The 20,321-nt window shown below is 40.5% G+C and overlaps 1 pseudogene; it reads right to left on the bottom strand.

Moving 5' to 3' along the window:
• Window positions 1-487: 487 nt before the first annotated feature.
• On the bottom strand, window positions 488-937 carry LOC138839389 (large ribosomal subunit protein uL11 pseudogene; annotated as a pseudogene).
• Window positions 938-20,321: the final 19,384 nt, after the last annotated feature.

Here is a 20,321-nt window from a genome sequence, read left to right as displayed (position 1 = left end):
CAAAGGCAAGTAATTACAGCAATTAGTGTATCCCTTGAGGGCCCCTTTAAGACCTAAATGCTGTTCTGGAGCCCAGTGTCTTCCTGGTAGCTCCTCAGTCTAAAAAGACCTGTTTCTTTGATGCTGGTCCTGGGGCTTGAACTCAGGGCCTGGTTACTGTCCCTGAGTTTTTGTGATCGAGGCTAGTGCTCTACCACTTGGAGCCACAGCTCCACTTCTGGCTTTTTGGGGGTTAATTGGAGGTAAGAGCATCACAGCTTTCCTGCCTGGCCTGGATTTAAACCTCAATCCTCAGATCTCAGCCTTCTGAGTAACTAGGACTACTGGTATGAGCCACCAGTGCTCAGCCTCATCAATTATTTTGAATAATCGTAAGAGGAAATTCTTTTTTTTTTTTTTTTTGGTTGTCTGATTTTTTTAAATTGAAATTGTTTCTCTTGTGCTTCTTAACTAGCTGGGCATTCCACCGCACCACGGTTGATGCCATCTATGATGTCATGAGGGTGGCGACCACCAACATTTCACCCCACAGACTGGGCAGGATCTCCTTAATGGTTCCAGAAAGTTCTCTGGCTAAAGACTGGTGCCACATCTGCCGGGCAGTGTTGACAATTTCATCAAAAGAGTTGTTTTTACGGTGTTTAATGTTTTTCTTTTTCTTTCTGTCTCTTGGTGGCTCCTTTAGGGCTTTGATGATCAAGGCAGGGGCAGAAGGTACCACTTCTATCTGGGCCTGTCTGTTCCGAATGGTCAGCTTCACTGGAATCCTCAGACCCTTCCAGTCACCTGTCACCTTGGCAATGTCATCACCAACTTTTTTTGGAGACAGACCCAGTGGGCTGATCTTAGGGGCCAGGGCAAACATGGCATCCACCTCGCCAGCGGTGCACCTCAGGTACACGACTTTGATTTCATTGGGATAGAAGTTAGGTGGCATGATGGAGGTGGCTAGTGTCGGATGAACCCGGATTCGGGATAACGGAAGAAAGGTGCACCTTTGCCTCCTCCGAGCCGAAAGACAAAAAGGAAAAGGAAAATCTTGAATGCATCTTTAGAATTGTCAGGCAGGAGTTGGGCTGTCAGGGTCTTCTTGATATCATCACTCATCTAGTTGTGGGTTGGTTCCTGGATGCTTCACCAACCATGCTGAAACACATGTTCCTGGTCACTGTGAACTCACCTGACTGTGTACCCACAACTGGGCCTTTCCTAATGGAACATTTTGGATCCTGTCTGCTTGTACTCCTGCTCATTGCCTTGCATGCATACATTTCCCCCATATGCATATATATATATATATATATATATATATATATAGACAAAGGTTTTGACTTTTCCAACAAGTTGTTCTCTTTTCTTTTCATTTTTTTTTGGTGAAAATACCATACAGAGGGGTTACAATTACATGGGCAAGGTAATGAGTATATTTCTTATCAAGCATTGTTGTCTCTTCCTTTGTTTCCCCTTACCATCCCTTCTCATCTCCCCCCGCCCCGCCCCCCGCGTGCCAAAGTTGTAAAGTTCATTTTCAACATAACATCTTGTACATCTCATTGGCACAATGGGTCTGCCTGTATCTCTATTTAAACAATTAAGTTGCTCTCTTTTCAAATGCCCTCATCACACTTGAAATTGTGATAATTGTGCTTTTGTTTTTTCCTGTTGTTCCTTGGTATGCATCAAAAGCATATCTTTTCCAAACAGGGAGATGGTGCCATGTGACTTTGTAAGTCCAGGCGCCTGGCCAGGACTGTCAAGTGGGGTCATGGTTCACAAAAGAGATACTGGGGCTGTTTAAACCTTAATGTGTTCTTCTCCACTCCAAAAGCTCAGCTCTCCTATGGCAAAAGGAACCAAACATAGACCTACAGTAGGTTTGCTGACTGGTCACCTGAAAAGCTCCACAGCCTGCCTCCCTGACCGCCAAGATATGTACCTGCCCCCTTTCTTCTGTCTGTGGTCCTCAGTCAGTCATGGAAAAGGGTGTCCTATGCTGCATGTCCTCTAAAATTAACCCTTCAGTTAAGATCTCTTCTACTTTGCCAGACTAAATATGCCTTTTGTGTTGTGCTTCTCCTTTATAACATTCATGAGGCTAGGAATGCCAGTTATCAGGAATGAGAGCAGCCTGATGTTTGAGAATGGTCACATTTTATCTAATGGTGAACTACCATGAGATGAAGGTCTGAAAAAGACCTACATAAAGCCAGTGCTTTCCTTAGCTTTACACGAATGATGACTATCATTACATTTATTAGTCACTGAAATGGTAACAGCTGAGTCATAGGGTCCAATTAGTTCCTATAGATTTTTTTTTTAAATTTTATTTTATTTTATTTGAGAACATACTATACAGAGGGGTTACAATTACATGGGCAGGATAATGCATACATTTCTTACCAAGCATTGCAGCCTCCTCCTTTGTTTACCCTTCACCTCCCTTCCCAGCCTCCCCCCTCCCCCCCACCCAATCATACCCCCCTCCCCCCCCACACCGACATTGTAAAGCTGGTTTTGACATGACATTTTGTACTTCTCATTGTTGCAACAGGTCCACCTGAATCCTTAAACGACTTGTTTGTCCCCATCTCCTCCACATGTTATACTGACATCAAATATAGTGAAAGCGGGGGTTACACTGTGGGGGAGGGACATACAAAGCAACAAAGAAATAATCTTATAAATGCGTTAGAAACACATGCATGAAAGAAACGAAAACATTAAAATACATATTTAAGGGTTCATTTTCCTAACATCACATTATCTGACCTTTTCCGCTTGACTCATACCTATACTAGATATTGCAAATAAGGGAAACCATGGGACCTATGTTTCTTTGGGCCTGGCTTACTTCACTTAATATAATTTTTTACAAACCTTTCCATTTCTTAACAAATGGGGAAATGTCATTCTTTCTGATGGAGGCATAGAATTCCATTGTGTATATATACCACATTTTCTTGATCCATTCATCTACTGAGGGGCATCTGGGTTGGTTCCATATCTTAGCTATGGTAAATAATGCTGCAGTAAACATAGTTGTACTGGTAGCTTTAGTGTGGTCTTGTTTGTAAACATTTGGGTAAATGCCCAAAAGTGGGATTGCTGGATCATAGGGGAGATCTATGTGAAGTCTTTTGAGGAACCTCCATACTGCTTTCCAAAGTGGTTGAACAAGTTTACATTCCCACCAACAATGAAGTAAGGTTCCTTTCTATCCACATCCCCTCCAGCATCTGTTGTTGTTAGAGTTCTTGATTTTTGCTGTTCTAACTGGAGTGAGGTGATATCTCAATGTTGTTTTGATTTGCATTTCTTTTATGGCTAGGGATGTTGAACATTTCTTCATGTGTCTATTGGCCATCCTTCTTTCTTCTTCAGAGAAGCTTCTCTTTAAGTCTTTCGCCCACTTATTTATTGGGCAGTTGTTTCTTTGAGGATTTGTTGTTGGGTGGTTTAATTTTTTGAGTTCCAAGTATATTTTAGATATGAGACCCTTGTCCGTTGTATGGCTAGTAAAGATCTTCTCCCAATCGGTGGGCTTTCTATTGATCTTGCTAGCTATGTCATTTGCCCTGCAGAAGCGCTGCAACCTTATGCAATCCCATTTGACCAACCTTTCTTTGATTTGTTGTGCTTCCGGGTCTCTATTCAGAAAATTTCGGCCTGAGCCAAGGAGACCTAGGGTTTCTCCTATTCCATCCTGTAATGTTTTCAGAGTGTCTGCTTTGAGTTCAAGGTCTTTGATCCATTTGGAGTTGATTCTGGTGCAGGGTGATATATAAGGATCTAGCTTTAGTTTATGAAGTTGCTGCAGGTCTTCTTAAATAGTGGGTAAGTAGCAAAGGTGGAATGACAATGCAAGATTGATTGCTACATGGTGAGGACAAAGTGGCCTGTGATTATAGCAGGGAGAAGCATAGTGAGAGGGGAGGTAACGATGTGTGGCATGAAAGAAAGAAGCCTGGTCACATGTTCAATTTAGAATACACACATTTACTGATGAAATGATGTAAACTTTATGTTCTGTATCACAGAAATCCAGGGACAGATGGGAGTACATTGAAGAATTGATTAGTTTCTTCATGTAACAAAGTATCTTCATGAATAAGTGCTGAACCTGGTAACAAGTATGTGAGCTTCATCTTATAATCCTCTCTGCCTTTCATAGAGAAGGAATCATGTGGCACAATTTAAAAAGTTTTATTATTTCAATCTCATTGCTTGCTATAGTTGTTTAAATGTTTTATATCTTATTGGCTGCATTTTGGTAAGCCATACACATCTACATATGTATTCATTTTGTTCTTGATTTTCCAGTGTATTTGAAAAGAGCTTTTCAAAGATCACTGTGGCCTGGATGGAATTGTCTTGTTATTGTTCGGAGCAGTGGGACCTCTGGGCTAGAATAGCTCTTGGTGGCCTGGTCACTCCCAAGAAAAGGATGGCAGGGAATAGAATTTGGAGCTGCCTAGATTACTGTACAGCTGCTTCCTACCATGGATACTATGAGTAGCCTCTGGAGAAGTTTCTCTCTTCAGTATTGGACTGAACTTGGCAGTGTTGAAGGGAATGTAGCCTGTGTGGAAGCACACTATCCTCTCACTAAGACTTGCCCTGCCTTTCCTTGTACATCATATTTGTGGTCCCAACGAGGAAGACCACAGGCAAGTAAGGCAGATGGAAGGACAGAGAGAAAGTATGAGTCAGTGAAAACCATCATGACACTTGGGAAACATCTGTTCTGTGCCAGATGGTGGCTCAGATGTTACTTCACGAAAGCAGACCATGTCATTTTGTTTCGATGGCATTTTATGAACAATTTACCTTCATCTCTCTCCAATTCCAGAAGAAATAGACGTGTACAAATACACACAAAGACACAAACACTTTCATCTCTTTAATGGTCATATAAGTGCCAAGCCAATTATGGCGATAGGTTAGTATGGGTGATACATATGTTGGCGGCACTAGAAGAAATTATCTTCATCTGCATCTTGAAGGATAGCACTTTAAATCTCCTCCAAAGTTGCATTCTGGGGGTGAATTTGTTTATCATCACTGTTCATCGCTTCCTGCATCATTTTTCTATACTTCACTCTCCTATTTTTGAACCAACTCTGCAACCAGAAGGGAAAAGGATTGGTTTAATGTGCTGTACAGTAAATATAAGAAATAAAAAAAAGAAATAATACACATCATGTAACTTTATATGCCACTGAGTTCTTAAATTGCATAGAGAAGCTATTTGTCACTGCTTTAATCCTTTAAGGGGCTGTGTGGATTAATGATAGAGTCAGGGCTGGACTGTGTGGGCCCATGAATTTTATTCCTAGAATTACAATCACAATGACAACAGCAAGAATAACTACTTTAGGAACTACCACAAGGTTTCTCTCAGTTCAGCCACAATGAACACCAGCTATGTGACAGGCTCTGGAATAAGTTCAATACTTTCCTCCTTCTCCTTTTACTTTGACTATTTAGGACATAACGTCTTCTGCTTATATGATTTAGGCCTAGCTTATAATTTGTTTCACGTTAACTCAACATCTGGCAAGTAAAGGAAGTTCTGTATCCCGAAAAGTTCCATAGGATGTCTGCCTATTCTCAGGAATACTTTCATTTTGTTTCTGGGGAATTGAGAAGTCCCAGACTGTACGATCCATTGAAAGGGAGCTCCTCATCTTTAAAGCCAGTCTTAACATGAAGTCTGTAATAAGTAAGAGGAGCAGTTGCGAGTTCAAAGAGAAGACAACCTTCAAGGGTATCTAAGTGATACTGATCCTCTAAAAAGTCTCGAGAACTAGAAGGAAGTCTGGCAGGGGAAGCTTGCACACTGTTTTGACGTTGTAGTCCATAGCATTAGAAAAAGTTGCAACCAACTCAACCTAGATGAATGAATGGAAAATCTCAAATATCTTTCCTTTCTCAAAATTTAGGGAAAGTTAGAGGAGAGTACTTTTTAAAAAACTTTTTATGGCAAGCCTACACTCTCCATATCTTGCCATATTCTCCAAACATTTTGGACAAAGCTGATTGTGTTTCAGTTACACACCTGGAATCCTGACCCAGTACTCCTTGCCTAGTATCTAGGACACCCAGAGTCCTGCTGCTTAAGCAGCACATCCAAAGTCCATCCCTTATTCTAGATGCAAAATGGTGAAAATGGCATTTTAAGACGGTGGCCACCGATGTGGAGGAGTGGTCACACATATAATCCATATATCCTCTAAAAACTGCTATCTATGAAAAGGCAAATGGAAAATTACCTGTCAGGTGTTACTATTCTTTTAATGTTCAGCCTCCTAGTAATTAGGCTTCATTATATTTAATGACTTTGGAAAATTTCAAACTAAGGGACACAAAGGGATCTCCCCCCTCTCTCTTCTGATACTTCCTTCTGCTGCATGCTGCATGAATATGTAGTATGGAGAAGGCCAGTAGACCCTCCCATGGAGGGGAATTGAAGCCTACAATTGGTAAAATCTCCATGAACATAGAAACATGTCAGGTGGCTAAATTTTATGGCTGATATAATGCCTGTTTCCACAATGTTCAATACTTAATATGGATCTAATATTATGCTTGCCTATTATTATATACTATTGCATACGGATATTATGTTTTCAAAACAGAGGGGGAAGTTACACAATAAAGTTGTTGGGAAATTCATAGTGTAGGTTGTGGAAACAGGTAAGACTGAAAGTTTTTCATGTGTTTCCTGTGGATCATATTCTCTTCAGAAGTCCTGTGAGAGAACAAGGAAATCCAGGGAAAACCATTAACAGTCCATCAGTTTTCTTTTTCTTCTGTTCTTTTCTTACCAGCCTTGAAAACCTCTCTACTTTTCTCCATTGGAGCTAGACCTAACTTTTTTTTTTGGTTGGTCATGGGGCTTGAGTTCTGGGCCTGAACGCTGTCCCTCAGCTTTTCAGCTCAAGGCTAGCACTCTATCATTTGAGCCACTTAAGGTTTTCTGATGGTTTATTGGAGATAAGAGTCTCATAGACTTTCCTGCCCGAGGCTGACTTTGAACCTCAATCCTCAGATCTCAGCCTCCTGAGTAGCTAGGATTACAGGCATGAGCCAGTAGCACCCAGCTCAGACCTAACTTTTGATTGGGACCTGCTGTGTTAGGACACCAGTACTCACTGGCCTGGCTTATTGGAGGACTGCTGTTCTGGAGGCCCCACAACCAGATCTGCAGCCGGTTGATATCCCTGAACTCACACATGCACCTGAGCAGAGGGAACAATGAGGTCATCCTGATATTTTTTCTTTTTGCTGGTCCTGGGGCTTGAACTCAGGGCCTGGGCACTGTCCCTGAGGCTCTTTGTGCTTAAGGCCAGAACTCTACCACTTGAGCCACAGCTCTACTTCTAGCTTTTTCTGAGTAGTTTAATGGAGATAAGAGTCTCATGGACTTTCCTGCCTGGGAAGATTTTGAACAGTGATCCTCTGATCTCGGCCTCCTGAATAGCTAGGATTACAGGCGTAAGCCTGGCTTTTCCTTCTTTTTAAAAAATGGTGCCAGTTCTGGAGCTTGAACTCAGGGCTTGGGCACTGTCCCTGAGCTTTTTTTTGTGCTAGCATTCTACCACTTGAGCCACAGCTCCACTTCTGGCTTTTTTTGGTTCTCAATTGGAGACAAAAGTCTCAGGGACTTTCTTGCCTGGGCTGGCTTTGAACTTTTATTCTCAGTTCTTAGCCTCCTGAGTAGCCAGGATTACAGGTGTTGGCCTTCTTTTTATATTTGCTATTCTGTACTGTGCTTTGTCATCACTGTCTGGAGCAGTGAAAATTCTTGAAGACAGGAGTAAATCCTGAAATGAAGACCATACCCAAAAACATATTCCAAAAAATGCACAAAGGATAGAAAAACCTTTCTGTATTAGAAGTTAATGAGACAAGACTCACATATATTTCATGATGAATCTACAGGTTGTCTTTTGACTATGTGTAATTTCATCCTAATCTTTTTAGCTTTCTTAGATCAACTGAGTGTAATTCAATATGACTCTTTTTATTTGGCTCACTCTTTAGACACATTGTCAAAAGTATCAAGGGTGGTCCTCTTCAAAATATGTCACTTTGTGGGCAAGGTTTTCTTTTCTTTTTTTGTTCGGTCGTGGGGCCTGAATTCTGGGCCTGGGGGCTATCCCTCAGCTCTTCATCTGTAGACTAGCGCTCTACTACTTGAGCCTCAGCCCCACTTGAGGAAGGTTTTCAAGCAGGCACAACACACCATGATAGAAAATTAAAATTCTTGCCTGTCAATTTCTGTATTACATTACCAGAAACAAAGGAAAGGAGAAGCAATAAACATTTGGACTTTTAAAATTTCTGTCTCAGTCTTACATGAACTAAATGCTCAGTAATCCAAAGTGTGTGCTCTAGGAGTGAATTGTGTTCTTTTCTCAATATATCTATTACCTAATTCCTCAAGCCTGGCTTTAAATTACTTAGTAACATTGAATCCTCTTGTTATCTTGTTCCTCCTGTTCCCTGTGGGAATCTGAATACTTCCAAGGTCATACTGAGTTGCTGAATTCACATTGCAAAGCACATCTGGTTTACATACAACACTTGAAATTTAATCAATAATGATTAAATGTAATTATCTATTAAATTTAATTATTTAGTTACCTAGATACATATATGTATTATAAATGTATATAATTATGTTTTATGTTGCATATGTGTATGTGGTATAATCTGCATACAGAATAAAAGAAGCAACTTGTTACTTTTGCTTTGCTTTTTTTTTTGTTTTTTGGGTCCAGTCGTGCGGCCTGAACTCTGGACCTGGGCGCTGTCCCTCAGCTCTTCAGCTTAAGGCTAGCGCTCTACCACTTGAACCACAACGCCACTTCCGGCTTTTTTCTTTTTGCTTATGTGGTGCTGAGGAATCGAACCTAGGGCTTCAGGCATGCAAGGCAAGCGCTCTACCACTGAGCCACCTTCCCAGCCCCTTGCTTTGCTTTTTTACAAGGAAATTACAATCCCTCCAATAATGGGAAAGAACAAAGAACAAATGTGGAGTTTTACTTTGTTTTATTCCACAAAAACTCCAAGGTTCAATATTTCTCTGTGAATGTAAAGTAATAAAATACAATATACAACAATAAAATGCAAAATAACAATAATAAAAACACATGGACTTAAAAATGCCTTTGACAAAACTAAGTCTTGAAACAGGTTTTTTTTTTTTTTTGTTTTGTTTTGTTTTTTGTCAGTTGTGGGGCCTGAACTCTGGGCCTGGGCACTGTCCCTCAGCTCTTCAGCTCAAAGCTAGTACTCTACCACTTCAGCCACAGCACCACTTCTGACCTTTTCTGCTTATGTGGTGTTGAGGAATCGAACACAGGGCCTCATGCATGCAAAGCAAGCACTTTACCACTAAGCCACCTTCCCAGCTCCCAGGTTTTTGATTGACTTATTACAAAATGCTTGTTTCAGACTTACTGACCTTCACTCGTAGTTCAGTCACACTGATGATTTCTGCAAGATAGTTCCTGTAGGGAAAAATACACAAATGTTCATATTCAGTGTTATTGACAAAAATGTAATCTGTGACTCCTTTTTTTCCAGTCCCAGGGCTTGAACTCAGGGTCTGGGCACTGTCCCTGAGCTTCTTTTTGCTCAAGGCTAACACTCTACCACTTGAGCCATAGTGCCATTTCTGGCTTTTTCTGTATATGTGCTACTGAGGAATCGAACCCAGAGCTTCATGCATGTTAGGCAAGCACTCTACCACATTCCCAGCCCGGCTCAGTGGTAGAGCACTTGCCTTGCATGCCTGAGGCCCTGGGTTCGATTCCTCAGCACCACATATGCAAAAACTAAAAAACCAGAAGTGGTGCTGTGGCTCAAGTGGTAGAGCGCTAGCCTTGAGCTGAAGAGCTGAGGGACAGTGCCCAAGCCGAGTTCAGGCCCCATGACCGGACCAAAAAAAAAAAAAAAAGTCCCACATTCCCAGCCCTTCCTTCCCACACTTGGTTTTACACTTACAGTATCTCAAGTATCAAATCTACATTTTTATTTCCTAGAATCCATATAGCTTTAGAAATATTTCACTTCATCACAAAATTTAAGGTTGTTTAAGAGGTTGGTAGTCAAGACAGTACTTACTTTGTTGTTAAGGCTTTGTTTTACATATGAATTGTTCCAAGCTATCCTGGGACTTGATACATGGACCAAGCTGGCCCTGAATTCCTCTCTTAGACTCACTAGTACTGTGATGACAAGTGCATGCCACCGTGCTTAATACTATCTAAAAATAACAAATGCACAAATCAATGAAGTACTAATTTATACAATGTTTACATACAGGACGATACAAGGTTGTGGTTATACAACTGGATTTCATTCCTCTAAACATGATTCTAGTAAAATGTTACACACAGAGCAAACCAATAGCACAGGCAATAAAAGTAGAAATAAATACGTCAGACTATATCAGAAGTGAAAAGTGAGCCAGCGCAAGTGCATGACTCTGAGGTCAAACTCCAGCACTGCACAAAACCCCGAAAACTTCTGTGTACCAAAGAACTTGATTAGGACAATGAGCAAAAGAGCTCAGGGACAGCACCCAGGCTCTGCATTCAAGCCCTACAACTGATAAAAAAAGAAAGAAATATCAAATTGGGTAAATTAGGCCCAGAGATTCAATGAATATATGTTTTTTTCATATGTGGAAGCTAGAATTAATTTATAATGTGTTAATAAACCCTTTGGAGTGCTATGCTAGTATAACTGAAATAGAGTATGTTCAGGCTAAGTCACAGTCCAACAAAATATCAGAAAATGGGGAGCATGGCCAAAGGGATGGGGTAGACAAATGAAGAGAAAAAAGGGGGCAAGAATTGAGTCACAAAATTCATGAGGGATACTCACTAGACACTATGTTGGAAATAAATTATACAACTTAGGAGGAAGGAGGTCTGGAGGGGAAAAACTTGGAGAAAATGAGAGAAGGGGTGACACTGTTCAAAAAGAAATGTATGCATTACCCGACTTACATAACTGTAACCCCTCGGTACATCACATTTACAATAAAATATAAATTAAAAAAATTCAGCTAAGACAAGAGCCAGTGGCTCATCTGTAATCCTAGCTATTCAGGAGACTGAGATCGGAAGATCATGGTTTGAAGCCATCCTGGGCAGGAAATTGAGACTCTTATCTCCAATTAATCACAGATAAAGCTAAAAGTGGCACTGTGGCTCAAGTGGTAGAGTGCTAGCCTTGAGCAAAGGGAGCTCAGGGACAGTGCCCAGGCCCAGTCAAGTCTCAGGACTGGCAAAACATTTTAAAAAATTAAATGTATATCTTACAAAATTAAGAAAATTGGGGGAGGGAGAAGTTTTGGAATGATGGCAGGTACTTATGAAATACATTGTATTAATAAACTGCTTTGTTGAATGATAACTCCTTTGTGCAATTACTTAAAGATAGTAAAAAATAATTTTTTATTGTGAAAATACTGTACAGAGGGGTTACAATTACATGGGCAAGATAATGAGTACCTTTCTTATCAAGCATTGTAGCCTCCTCCTTTGTTTAAAGAATAATAAAAGGTATCCAATTGGGTTGCCACTAGGATAAAGGGTCTGGAGGTTCTTCAAAACACTAAATACAAAATTGTCATGTGACCCAGTTATTCCATTTCATGCTATACACATAGAAGAACTGAAAATTTGGACTTGATTAGGTATTTGTCTATCCATGTTCACTGAAGAAGAGCCACAAGGCAAACAGCCCAGATGACTCTCCACAGATATTGATGAAAGCAAACATGCTACAGCCATGCAGTGGAATAATAAGTCATTGATAATCTTCTGTGTGATTCCCTTTTGCTGCAATCCTATCAACTAGTAGCCAGAAAACAGAATGAGCATGAGTTTTGAATACAGCCCTAGAAATGTGGCCAAGAGCTTATCTCAGAAGCAAAAAACACAGAAGGTATGCAGGTGTGGCTCAAATACTTGTCTAGCATGTGCAAGGTTCAGGGAACAATCTCCAGTAGTACAAAATTAAAAATGAAAGGATGGAAACTCAGGAAATAGAAACAAGAGTTTTTCTTGTTTTCTTTTTGTCTTGGTTATCTGTCTTTGGGAGGGTAAGGGGGGCACAGCAATGGAGGGATAAGGAGTGAACAAATGTGGTAGTAGTACTACTGTTGAAAATGAACTATACAACTTGTGAGTGAGGACTGGAGGGAGAAAATAGGGGAGAATGAGGGAAAGGGTGACATTGTACCAAACGAAATGGACTCATTACCTGATTTATGTAACTAACTCCTCTGTGCATCACCTTTACAATAACAATAAAAACATTTACAAAAAAGGATGGAAATTTTATCAGTTTACAACAAATATAAAGTATCAGGACATTATGCTTGGTGAAGTGATTCTGTGATAAAAAGCACAAATACTATGTGACTGCTCAGGTATGGGCATCTAGAATAAAATTCAAAAAATGAAAATATGATTGATGTTGTCAGGGATTGAGGTAGAGTGGGAGAAAGGGATTGCTATTTAACGGGTATGCTCAGGTATGAGGTACCTAGAATAAAATTCAAAGAATGAAAATGATTGATGGTTGTCAGGGACTGAGGTAGAGTGGGAGAAAGGGATTGCTGTTTAATGGGTATGGAGTCTCTTATTGGCAAAATGAAGAGAATTATGGAAACCTGACCTCCAACAAGATGAAAATACTTTATAATAGTATGTTCTATGCTTCAAAAGTTGTTTAGAGGGGCTGGGAATGTGGCTTAGCAGTAGAAGTGCTTGCCTAGCATGCATGAAGCCCTGGGTTTGATTCCTTAGTACCATATAAACAGAAAAAGCCAGAAGTGGCACTGTGGCTCAATTGGTAAGCCTTGAGCAAAAGCAGCTCAGGGACAGTGCCACACTCTGAGTTCAAGCCCCAGGTCTGGCAAAAAAAAGTTGTGTAGAGAGTAAATATTGCTCAGTGTTTTTTTTAAAATCATATTTCAAAGCCAAAAGTAATCAAAATGAGGGGCTACCATTCTTTTTCCAGACTTGATATTCACCAGTATTTCAGGAAGATAGTGACTATGCTTTCCCCTCCCATACTAGCCCATTATCCCGTCCCTGTCCATGCAGGCTGAAGACCCAGTGTTCTTAGAACAAGAAGAGGAGGGACCAGAAGACAGGAAAAGGTACCAAGAAATGGGCCTGGGCTCATGGAGGTTAGAAACCTCCCGAAGCAACTACTGACCTTGTGTGAAAATTGGGGTATTGAGTTTCCTGGAAAACATGTTCCAATTCTTCTAGTTGCCAAGGTACCAGCTTGTGTCGGATGCATTGTGATCTTCTGCGCCTGCGCTGTGGCCTCCGCCCCACTGCAGGCAAGCAACCTGGCTTCTGAGTCTGCTGCTGTCTAGGGTCTCGGTTCTTTAGCTGGATAGGATTTTGTGGCTGCAGGTGCCCAGGATCTTGAGACAGCAGTTCTTCAGGCTCTTGAGACAGCAGTTGATCAGGCACTTGTGGCAGCAGATGTTCAAGCTCTTGATATAGCAGGTGTTCCGGCTTTTGACAGAGCAGCTGTTCAAGCTCTTGAGCCAGCAGTTGTTTAGGCTCTTGAGGCAGCAGTTCTCCAGGCACTTGTGGCAGCAGCGGTTCAAGCTCTGGACACAGCTGTTGTCCCGGCTCTTGACAGCGCAGCTGTTCAAGCTCTTCAAACAGCTGCTGTTCAGGCATTTGTGGCATCATTTGTTCAGGATCTTGCCACAGCCGGTGTCCAGGCTCTTGACAGAGTAGTTGGTCTGATTCTTGATATAACAGGTGTTTACACAGCTGTTCAGACTCCTGTGCCTCCAGCTGTTGAGTCATTTGGGGCAGCTGCTGACCAGGCTCCTGGCGCGTGCCGTAGCCTACATGGTTCTTGTCAACATCGTAGTGGTTCGCTTCCTTTACTTGCTTCATGTCACCTTCACAGCCCAGTTCACCTATGAGCCTCAGGTCATCCATGAGGCCTAGAGCTCCCTCACGAAAATGAGCACCTGCAGGTGTTCCTGGTCCAGATTCAACCGTCAATTCCGTTTCATCTACCAGCAGGAGGTAGAACTGAGAGTCAAAATGGGGATACCAGTCCGCCATGACTAAAAGTTTGCGGCCTCTGCAAACACTGTGTTGGCTGAGGACAGGCAGCAGATGTAGCTCTGAGTCTAGAACCTGGTAATAATCAGAGGCTTATGACGTGTACCCCACTGTGAGAAAATTCAACGTCAGCATGCTCTGCTTGAGTTTCAGTGGGCGGGGCTTGGTTAGTGTGTGAGTAAATGGGGTGTGGTCAAAATGATCAAGAAGGGTCCGGTGGTGCTAATTTTTGCCAGTAGGGGGCGTGGCGAAAAAGACAGTGTGGCCCAGAAAGGTGCTTTTAGCAACTGTACGCAGAATGTAACCAAACTTTGGGGCAGGGAAGGTGGCTCAGTGGTAGAGTGCTTGCCTTGCATGCCTGAGGCCCTGGGTTCGATTCCTCAGCACTACATAAGCAGAAAAAAACAGAAGTGGCTCAAGTGGTAGAGTGCTAGCCTTGAGCTGAAGAGCTGAGGGACAGCGCCCAGGTCCAGAGTTCAGGCCCCACAAAAAAAAAAAAAGAAAGAAGGTCCAGAGTTCAGGCCCCACAAAAAAAAAAAAAAGAAAGAAAGAAAGAAAAAAAGAATGTAACCAAACTTGGACCTTAAGCAACTACTCCACCTGAAGCCCAGTGAGGACTCCAAGGAAAAGAATGTGCTGGTCTCTTTCGGGGACTGCAAGCTGATTTCTTGATAGCCAAGAATGTGAGAGGGAGCAAGTCTTCGTGAGAAAGCTCCAATCTCTTGTGTGAACAAGCAGAGAACTTCTGGCCCCCATTCTCCAGATTTTGCAGCCTACACATAGCATGGACTGACATAATCAGCTTGACTGCGCCTGAACTCTGCAAGCACACGGAAAGTGTAGCGGGTGTTGTCCTTTAAGTATTGGATTCTGTTTGCACAGAATTCTGGGTAGACAAGCAGGTTCGTTAAGCAATGAATACAATTGAAAATCACCCTTGAAAATCTGATTTTTAGTAATGAAACCAGGTCAGTGTCCAAGAATTAGATGCCGTCCAGGGCTTATGAAATCTGAGAATGCAGACACGATCTGAGATACTTCTCTCTTCATGTTGTTGTAGAGATAGATGAGATAATCAGAAACTATTTCCGTGTTGCTACTGTTTGAACCCAGAGCCTTGTGCAGGACACTAAAGCACTCTTCTACGAAGCTATATCCCCACCCCAGAAACTATTATGGGTAATATCTTCCATGTTTATTTCTTTAATCATATGTTTAGTGTTGTTATTTTTGTGTTCAAAATGTTGATCAGCCTCACATATCCATCACCTCAGTAAATCCCATCACAAATTAAAAAATGAAGAAAGACTGTCAGGTGGCAGGGTATGGAGGCTCTGGGTAACATTTAAATTCTTTTTAGTTTCAAAATGAATTTCCATGCTAATTCTAAGTAAGCACCAATCTCCCATGGAATGTATCAATAAAACCTGTCCAAGACACATGTAGCAGTTTCTTGAGGGCTCTGAAGAACAAACACTAGCAAGGAAATTGAGAAGAATGCCACCTAGTGATGAGTTGTTCATTTTTGTTTCCTCTGATATTTCCCATCCTGATCTTAACACAGAATAAACTCTGAAGCTGGGAATCAACACAATGAAAGCTCTCAAACAGTAGGTCTGACATGAAGAGGAGGAATGGAGACATCTGGTGCTTTGAGTAAGAGGAATGGGAGTAATTATTCTTTGGTTTGTAAATATTTTCTCCATTTCCTCACAAACCAGTCCCCTGGTAATCAGCAGTGCTGGCTGAGATATTAGGAAGCCACAGGTAGATAAAACTCTGAGGGAAGATAGAGTTCTTTAATCAGAGTAGCTGTGATCCTGAGGTATGTTAACTCTTGTTGATATTTTGTCTTTTTCCCTTCTCTCTCTCCCTCTGGATCCTTATGCAGATGAAATTGTGGAAAGTAGGAATCAAAACATAGCAGAGAAAATAAAGGTGAAAGTTTCATTTTTCTGGTGAATTCCAAAGAAGATGAACCAAATAATGATATAAATAATATTTTTAATTATTAAAAAACTGAAAGTCAAGAAAATAATCTTGAAAAAGAAGTCAGAGACAGCCAGCTGACAGTATCTTGTGTCTATAATCCTATCTACATAGGCGGTTGAGCTATGAGGATTGTGGTTAAAAGCTAGCCCAGGCAGGAAAGCCTATGAGACTTTTTTTTTTATCACCAATTAACCACCACAAAGTTGGAAGTAAAGTGTGGCTGAAGTGGTAGCTTTAAGGGTAAAAAAAGCTAAAAGCTCAAGCCCCAGTATACACACAGAGAGAGACGGGGGAAGAGAAATGATGCATTTATTTTTATAGGAATAATGATTTGAATAATGGCAGATTTCTCATGGAAATATTAGGGGGCAGAAGGAGATAGAACACATTTAATAAATTGCCAAAAGAAAGCTGTCAACAGGATTCTATACCTGGTAGAGATATCTTTCAGGAACGAAAGCAAAATGAGGAAATTTTCAGGTAAAGAAAAATTTAGAGAATTTATTGTCAGCCAAACTTCTTTTAAAAGAACTTCTAAAGAAAGTTCTTCAGACAAAAAGGATATTTTTGCCAAAAGGAAATTTGGACAACAAATACATTAAATTGTTTAAATAGGGATACAGGTGGATCCATTGCAACAATGAGATGTACAAGTCCTTATGTCGAAAATGAACTTTACAACTTTGGTGCGGGGGTTGGGGGGGAGAGTTGGGTGGGAGGGGATGGTAAGGGATGGGAAAGGGGGAACAAAGGAGGAGGCTACAATGCCTAATAAGAAACATACTCATTACCTTGCCCATGTAATTGTAACCCCTCTGTACAGTATTTTCACAATGAAAAAAGAATTAAAAAGAAAATTATAATGTGTTATATAAATGTTAGGCTTTAAAATTGAATGTTAGCAAAAAATGCCTCCTATAGAAAGAACAACTAGTCTAGGCTTGCAGGTAGAAAAAAATTCACAGGACTTTAGGAGGCTTCAATAAGTTGAAAATGATCAGCCTATTAGGTTTCTTATCCTTAAAAGAACTAGGAATGGGGATGACTATAAAACAACATTAATGGTAAATGTAGAAATCCATTTTCAATTTTAATAGTAGAGGATTATGACTATGCAAACGTCTCCTAGTTTTTTTGTAATGATTGAAAATGTTGGTGTATTAATCAGAGAGCATCTCTGTACCAACTGGAAATAATTTAGATGCAATAAGTATTTAATAACGGATTTAAGATAAGTCCTTTTATGACAATTAGGACGTTGAATCAGCCTTCTAGAGCAGTATAGTTTTTAAGTTAGAGATACGATAGTGAATATGCATAGTATTATCTATGCCTATCATATGTCACTACAAGCTTTTCTCAATTCATTGAACAGATTAATAAATGAAATAGTTCATTGTGCTTTGTCTCAATCAAAAAATTTGGCTGAGAGGAGGTAACCTTTAGAAGCAGTATAGCCGACCTTAATTTATTTTCTCTTTGAAAGGCAGATGTGAATTGGATAGCTTTGTGTCCTGGGACAGTTAAATTGATATCAAGTATTCTTTTGAAAAAATTTTAGGGGACCAATGCACACAATTTAACATATGTGTTTATTTCTATTTCCTTCAGAAACATTCTAAAAGGAAGGTAAAAGAATAATAGGTGGTAAAAGATGAAGAAAAAAAAAGAAATAAGTGACTTAGAGTAGAGGAAGTTGAAACCTATTTATCAACAGGGAGGAAAGGAGGAAAAGCAAGCTAATTTGTGCTGTAGACCCTTGGGAAAAGTCAGGACACTGAGGCACTAGTGTCCTGGGAAGGATGAGGGGAGACACTGAAAACAGAGTTCCATGAAAGTGCACTTGGGAGGAGGTAGACCCCCTGTCCACTCCACAGTCTCACAGAACCAGAGACCATTAGGCACACAACAGGAGGTGAAATGGCTTCTATCTGGAGATGCCACTGAGGTTCTGGCCTTGAAACACCAACACTGTCTATAGGGAATGAGAGGGATCAGACCACAAGCAGGGATTAAAGCACATCCCACACCTGCTCAACGACAGAACCAACCTCTACCTTGCTTCCTGGTACATCCCAAACCATTGCCATCATGCTTCTATTTCCTAGGCAGTAGGTTTAATGACTGCTGTGATTGCCCTACCCATGTGTATAGAACTTCCAGATCAGTGTGTTGTTGTCTTACACTTAAAGCAGATAAAGATTCATTAGACATTTGGGTAAAATCTGTAATCTTAAAGAGCAAAAATGAACAGGTTCAAGAGGAGCAGAAAGCAGAAGGAATTTGTAACCTTCTGGGAAGTGATAAGGATCATAGGGAGTAAAAGCAGATCAATGGGTGCTTGAGGATAAGAGGTGTTGCATCATGGGAAGGATGGGCAAGGGACATGGAATAAACTGGGAATCTCAGGTATATTCATTATATTGGCCATGGTGATGGTTTCACACGTGTATGCATAAGTCAGAACATATCTAATAGTCCATATTTAAAGCACAGTTTATTGCCTGTTAACCATATCTCAACACTGAAAACAAGTAAATAATTCATTAAGCATCTTACCTGAAATTAATTTAATATCTGATAAAATTCTCAAGTACATCCCTCTGCCTCATTGTTTTGCTCACTTAACAATAATTGTTGAATGATTAAAAGAGAAAGTATTTCATACCAAATATTATTATTTGTCAACCATAAGGTTCACTGCTATAAGAAGCTACTAAACCACTGAATCTGGGCAAATGTGTTTGTACTCTGATAATGAAGAGAATAAGGCTAATACTGATAACCTTCAACGTGTGTTCATTTATACCTATACTCTCCCTATTATTAAGACCATGCCAAACAGGAGATGCTTTAGTCTTTTTGAAAAAAAAAAAAAGATCTTTAAGCTAAGTGCCAGTGGCTCACACCTGTAATTCTAGCTACTCAGGAGGCTGAGATCTGAGGATCTCCATTCAAAGCCAGCCCAGTCAGAAAAGTCCCCATGAGATTTTTATCTCTAATTAATCACTCAAAACCTGGAAATGGTCCTGTGGCTCAAGTAGTAGAGTGCTAGCCTTGAGCATAAGAGCTCACAGACAGTGCCTAGGAACAGAGTTCAAGCCCCACAGCCTACAAAAAAAGATCTTTCAGTAGGTTTGCAAAGGAGTTGTTATTCAACAAAGCAGTTTATGAAAATAATGTGTCTTGATCAATGTCACCCCTTTTCAACATTCCCACCCATCCCTCTCAACTCACCTTTTAAAAAAATTGTAGAATATACATTGCATTCTTTTTTATTTTTAATATATATTTTTATTGTAAAGATACTGTACAAAAGGTTTACAGTTACATGAGTAAGGTAATGAGTCCATTTCCTATCGAGCATTGTTAACCCCTTTGTTTTTCCCCTACCATTCCTTCCCTCCTCACCTCCCGAACTTCTCCCTCCCCCTCCAAGGTGTAAAATTTGTTTTCAACATAGTGTCTTGTACATCTCATTGTTACAATGGGTCAACCTGTATCCTCATTTGAGATTTTTGATATTTCCCTTCCCCTCCCTAAATTAGAAAAATGTATAAACAAGATGCAGGGCACCAGAATCAAATACAGTGAAAACAGGTGTTATAACATGGGAGAAGAACATACAAAAGAAAGAAAAAATCACATAGTACATTATAAGTATATTAAAAACAACAGCAACAAAGATAAAACCTCTTGTGTTCCTATCCTGAGATTCATTTTGCCTAGCATCATCTTATATGGTCATATGTCCATAGATTTTTACCTTTTCTGCTTGTCCTAGACATACACTAGTTATTGCAGATAAGGGAAACTATGTGACCTATTTTTTTGGCTCTTGGTTTACTTCACTTAGTATGAATTTTTCCAAGTCTTTCCATTTCCTAACAAATGGAGCAATGTCATTCTTTCTGATGGAGGCATAGAATTCCATTGTGTGTGTGTGTGTGTGTGTGTGTGTGTGTGTGTGTGTGTGTGTGTGTGTGTGTGTGTGTGTGTGTGTGAGGGGCATCTGGGTTGGTTTCACATCCTAGCTGTAGTGAATAATGCTGCAATAAATATAGTTGTGCTGGTAGCTTTAGCATGGTGATTGTCTGGGTAAGTGCCCAAAAGTGGGATTGCTGGGTCACAGGGGAGCTCTATGTGGAGTCTTTTGAGGAACCTCCATACTACTTTCCAAAGTGGTTGAACAAGTTTACA

The sequence above is a fragment of the Dipodomys merriami genome, unplaced genomic scaffold (assembly GCF_024711535.1).
Source record: "Dipodomys merriami isolate MVZ:Mamm:240054 unplaced genomic scaffold, mDipMer1.0.p SCAF_3, whole genome shotgun sequence".
In the NCBI taxonomy this organism is placed as follows: domain Eukaryota; kingdom Metazoa; phylum Chordata; class Mammalia; order Rodentia; family Heteromyidae; genus Dipodomys; species Dipodomys merriami.
Note: the sequence above shows the minus strand (reverse complement) of the source record. Positions and strands in the feature narration are given on the sequence as shown.